This window comes from Gavialis gangeticus, unplaced genomic scaffold (genome assembly GCF_001723915.1).
Source record: "Gavialis gangeticus isolate Ggan-Ray unplaced genomic scaffold, GavGan_comp1, whole genome shotgun sequence".
NCBI classification, from domain to species: Eukaryota; Metazoa; Chordata; order Crocodylia; family Gavialidae; genus Gavialis; species Gavialis gangeticus.
Window position 1 is genome coordinate 97,306,493 of NW_017729032.1, and position 5,664 is coordinate 97,312,156.

A 5,664-nucleotide genomic window follows, 5' to 3' on the forward strand; every position below is an offset into this window, starting at 1 on the left:
GGGGGGAGGGGCAAGGGGCGCCCCCCTTTTTCCCCAAAAAGGGAGAGAAGAAGTAAGGGGGTTAAAAAAAAAAAAAAAAAAAAAAAAAAAAAAGTCCCTGTATCAGATAAGAATTCCAGACTCCCTTACCCACCCTGGCCCCTCCTGCCCCTGCCCAGCACTGCTGCTGATCCAGGGGCAAGGGGAGCTCCAGAGCCAGTCCTGCTCTGCTCCAGGAAGGCTGCCTGGGGAGCCAGGCTCAGCCTGGCACAGCAGCAGTGGGCACGTTCCCTCTCACTGCCCAATTTCCCCGAGTCTGGGAGCAGGCTCCCAGAGTGGGAACTGCTGACTGCTCAGCATCGGATTTAAGTTTAAGCTACAGTTTAAGGCCTCACAATATGAGAAGCCTCTACCTAAGAAAAAACAAACCCTGACTCAATATCAAGTTTTGTAATAATCAGTTAGTAAATAAAGGAGATAAGGGAGACATGGGGAAATGATTCTCTAAATATGGTCATTTTCATTCTAACATGACAAAAAATACATACACTGGATTATTTTTATTGTATAGTGCCTCTTAAACTGGACATAGTTTAGGGCCTCAGCATGTGATAATCCGGCACTGTGACTGCTGCTGTTGTTTCTGGTTAGGCCCAGCTGGAGTGGGACAGGAGTGGTTCTGGGGCTCCCTGTGCTCCTGGGTCAGCTAGGGAAAGTAGCAGTGGCAGGTGGGGGAGGAGAGGATGAGAGGGGTGAGGAGGTGCGGCAGAGCACAGATTGGAGGAGAGGAGGTGCTAAGAGCAGGAGGCAGACATTCTGGCCTGATTCAGGATCTTAAGGTCCCTGGCTGATGGTTCTGCTGCATGTTCAGCCTACCCCAGTAGGGAGTAGGAAGCTGAAAGCAGGGGTGCAGCCACCCCTTCAGCCCTGGTCACTGCTCTTGCACCCCCACTGAAAAAAATCCTGGATCTGCCCAGGGACAGTTCTGAAAAGTCTGCCTTTCCTTGAGCTGGAGCTACAGTGAGACTAAAAGAATGTTGCTCCTAGTGTATTGACATGTTTGGTTTTGGTTCCAGATGGAATAAGGAAGTATATAGGCATCCTTTTTTTTTTTTCCTTAATACTTGAATTTTATTTTAAAGGCTTAATTGGCTCTTACTTTAGCTAAATTATTTCTTAGGTAAATCATTTATAGATTTTAAGGCCAGAAGGGATCACCACAATCACTTACCTTGACCTCCTATATTATCCAAGACCTAGAGTCTCATCCAGCAATTCCTGTATTAGGCAAAACTGTTGGTGGAACTAACAGTTCCTAACTAATCTTTAGTTAGTAACTAACTAATCTTTTAGCTCTGCACATAAAATAGAAAACAGCAATGAAGGTGCAGATGAGAAATCTGACTTTGTGCCAGCTTCTGTAACTGCAAAAAAGGCACAATTTTACTTCCAGTGAATATAAATTGAGATTGTGATTAGTATAGTATTTGTGAACGGAGTGTATACATTAGCCTACACTATTTGGTGCCTGTTTTTAAAAAGGCTGTAGGTCTAGCTAGAATTGTTCAATTTGTATTTCTTTTGAGTTCTACCTAATGGGAGTTATGAGAAGCTGAAAAAAGGTCAAGTCATCTTTATTTGAATTATTCGTGACAACCCCTCGAAATAGGTTTATTTGTTAAAAAAAAGACATCTCTCTGTAAGTCAGATGTTCATTTCAGCTTCGTTATGTTCAATAAGATTTTTAGCTGAGGAGATGTACTGTACCTTCTCAGGGATGAGCAATCTAATGGGCCTAAGGCAGTAGCTTTAATATGAAACCTTACCAAATTGCTAAGACAAGAGAAAGAAGGATCTGTACTATTTATTCTGTTGTTTTGGAGTGCTGAAATAAAAGGAGCTGCATACCATGAACCAAAGGACAGGCAAAATAAATACTTTCCTTTAAGGATAGCAAATTAGCCTGAAGTCAGTGCAAGGAAATGACGTGCCCACTTCTTCTGAAGGCTGATATTATCAGTGTACTGTCACTACCTGAAATAAAAGCTTTTATTTTTAAATTATACATGACCTCATTACTTCTCATTTATGATTAATTCAGCATTTTAATTCTGCACCCTTGTGCCCAGAAGCCCATATGGGTTTCTCTTGAGCTTGTTATTAACACAAAACGTAACATATAAATCAATGAAAGTTTTGTTATAGTGTTCATTTCTGTCCACTTTCTCTAGACACATACGATAGAGATTGAAGGGATGTTGAATGTTGTACTACAGTATATGATAGAAGTGTTTATGAGCAATGCTACCAATATTAGCAGTATTGGCTGTTAGCAATATTCTTACAGGCACTTACATGAAAAAGTCCATGAGGCCTGGGAGACAACCCTCTGCATATTTAACATCAGAGTACTTTGACGGCTGATGCAAGTCAGACCTCTAGTAAACTAGGCAGCCTTGTAGTGCTGTAGGGTGATAGTAGACCCATGTTGAGGAACCACTGACTATATCAAGTTTTTCAGCCCAGTGCGCTCTCCCAGTAACCAGGGGTCACTACACATTACAATAAAACAGTTGCTTCAGATACTCTCAGCTGGAAAGAGCCACCTCATCTCAAATCCCCTACTCGGTTGAATAAAATATTGAATCCCATGGGCCAGATGGCCAGCTAGGCTGCCTATGACAGGGCAGGCTTCAGGAAATGCCACACCTATACCTCCACATTGAAAGGCGAGGATGGGGCACCATAAAGCCCCCGCTGCCTTGTGGGTACCCTCTGGAGGGGAAAACCTAGGGGAGCACACCCCGACAAAAGCACAGGGTCCGGGCCCACTCAAAAGAGACCTTATACCTAGATTATAGATCATACACCTTAGCTTAGTATAGGATATGCAGCTGGACTTTGCATCTAGTATTCTGGTATACTTTCACTATATAAGAACAGTCCAATCAATAAAATCTAACTCAGTTTTGAAAATCTCTTCTATAAGGTGTTTTTGTAAATCTATGGAATGCATTATCCCCCATTATGATATAAATATAGCTGTCTCTTAAATAAACTGGGTGGCAATAAAGCCACAGCAGTCTTATAGCCTCACTCTATGGAAATTATTATGTGTTAATAAGGAATCCAGCTTCTCAATATTGCTGAAGTGTGAAGGAAACATCATGGAAGTGCCTATGAAATATTTTAGGCACGTTCAGGATGCTCTGTGCCTAAATGTTCCACAGAAAGAACAAGAGTACATAGAAATTCTCTCTGATGGCATAATCAGAGGGGAAAGGAAAAAAAAAGTTACTGACCCTCTTTCCATCTTTCAGTTTGATAGCTATGTAGTACTTAATTCTTTCCTGATTTCTGGTGGCATGTACCTGATTTCTGATGTGTTCTTTCCTGATTTCTGATGTGTTCTTTCCTGATTTCTGTATTATTTTTGTGTGAAAAATCTTCAAAAATCCTACTTTGATTGATAAATTTGAAATGCTAACAAAAATATGGAAAAAAACTGAAACTCTCCATCAAACTCTATTTTCCCTGTTTAGATCCATGGTAATAAAGGGTTTATTTAGTTTTACCATCTCTATCTAATACTTTTCTTTTTTTTTGCTTGGTTCTTTCACCATTAGATCAGAAAGTATCCAAAACAGCTTTTATATAAGAGTTACTGGCAAAAAAACCTAAGGTTTTAAGGCAGATCTTAATAACTTTGTGAACAGGATTATATAATGTTGTCTGGGACAGCAGGAGACCTCATTTGATGACCTAGGGCAGGGGTCGGCAACCTATGCTTCATAGGTATGATCCATCATGCTGCATGATTGGATATGAGCCACAAAGCTAGGATGTCTGCAGGAATTCTGCATTGAGGGGAAGTGGCCCTAGGGAGGGGGAAGCAGTGGTGCTAGTGGTCAGGGAAGCAGCAGCAACAATGGCAGCTAAGTTAGAGGTGGCAGCCTGTCTTCAGACCTAATTCCATTATAGTAGCTCTTGCTTTAATATATTGCTGATTCCTGACCTAGGACCTCCTTTTAGTCCTATGCCCAATGCTCCTGTTTCTAGGTCCCTCATTACAATAAAATTATTTCAAAAGCCTGTAAACCTGAATCATCTTTAAAAAAATTAACTAGATTTTAGAAAATCAAATTAAAATCCAGTTTCTAATTCCTTCCTCACAGCTATTTTATGACTTTGGCTTGATGTGCTTCAGTTGCAATATATTTAAGGAGTTTTCCCTTCACTGCCTATCTCTAAACATGAGAAAACATTTCCATTTTTTTCTTCCCAAACTGAGTGTTTATATTACTTAGAAATTTCATTCTTTTACCAAAACAAAAAACTTTTCTTCCACAGCTTCTTAGGTAATGATCTCTTTCCTTCTTTAATGGCCCCCAGTACAGTTACTTCAGTAAGAAACTTGAAAACTGGTGATATCAAACTTTTAATTTTAAAGTAGGGCTTCAGAGATGAAGTACTTTAGTGTCTATATTTTTCATTAAAAAGTAAGTGGTCTGTGGATCCTGACTGGACATAGGGTTGAGCTAGGTGTTAGGCTGCTCAGATTGTGGTAGATACGAGCATGTCCAAAAGCAGACCTTAATTTAAAATTAAAAATAAAAGCAAGTTTGGGAGTAAGTAGTTTTTTAGATTGAAGTTTTGGAGATATTTAAGTCCTGCTTTAAGCATCTAAGCTTTAAGCATCTAAGACTTTTATTGGATTGATCACTACATTCCATTAACCTAAATACCATATTTGCTCACATGCAATATGCCCCAGAATAAGACATGCATCTTGTTTTTGAAAGGCAGAATGAAGAAAAAAAAAGAACTTTCCTTGAAAATACTGGTAAGTAACAGTACGTAGGTGAGACATAGCAGCTAGGGAACCCAGTAAGCTCATCACACTGCTTTCTGTAGAGCTTGTGAAGCTTTACTTGTGCTTTCTTTTAGCAAAGGTAGATACTTCTGGGTGCCTGTGTATGTGATGGTTGCCACAATGTACGTGACAAAAAAGTAATGTGTGTGGCTTAATGGTGTCACACATTACACGTGTGCCAGTTTGGGGGATTTTAGATGACTTTGCATCATTGAAAGCTAAACTACATTTCAAGGTAGTTAAGTGTGCAATGTTGCAAATTGCAACAGTACAGCTGTCAGCTCAAACCCGGGCTATGGGAGAGGCAGTCAGGCTGTGAACATAAAAAGGATCAGACCCCTTACTGCTTCTGCCTTCAGCAGTCACCTGCAGAGGGCAGAAGAGGCAAGGGGCCTGATCAGGTTTTTTTGGAGTTTTTTTAGTGGAGCCTGCCTGTGGCTGGGGGGAGGGGCCACAAGCTGCCAGTGGGTCAAGCAGCTCCTGAGCTGCAGGGTCCCCGGTCCTTCCCTCCACAGTGGTGGCTCCACTCAGGTGGGCTGCAGGCAGGCCGGGTGCTGCCCTAGCTTGGAGTCAGCACCTGGCTGGATCCAACTCTTCCCTGAGCCCACTGGGGCTTCCAGCACCCTGTGCACTGTCCCTGCTGCATTTCTTCTGCCGTGGACTGCCTGGGAATGGGTTGGCTTGCTCCTGGGGCAGTGCAAGAAGGCAGCAGGAGGGCAGCTGAGTGCCCTGGTAGCCAGAGCAGTTGGCAGAGATGGTGCACAGGATGCTGGAACCCTGGGTGGCCTTGGGGAAGCCTGGGTTTGGCAGGG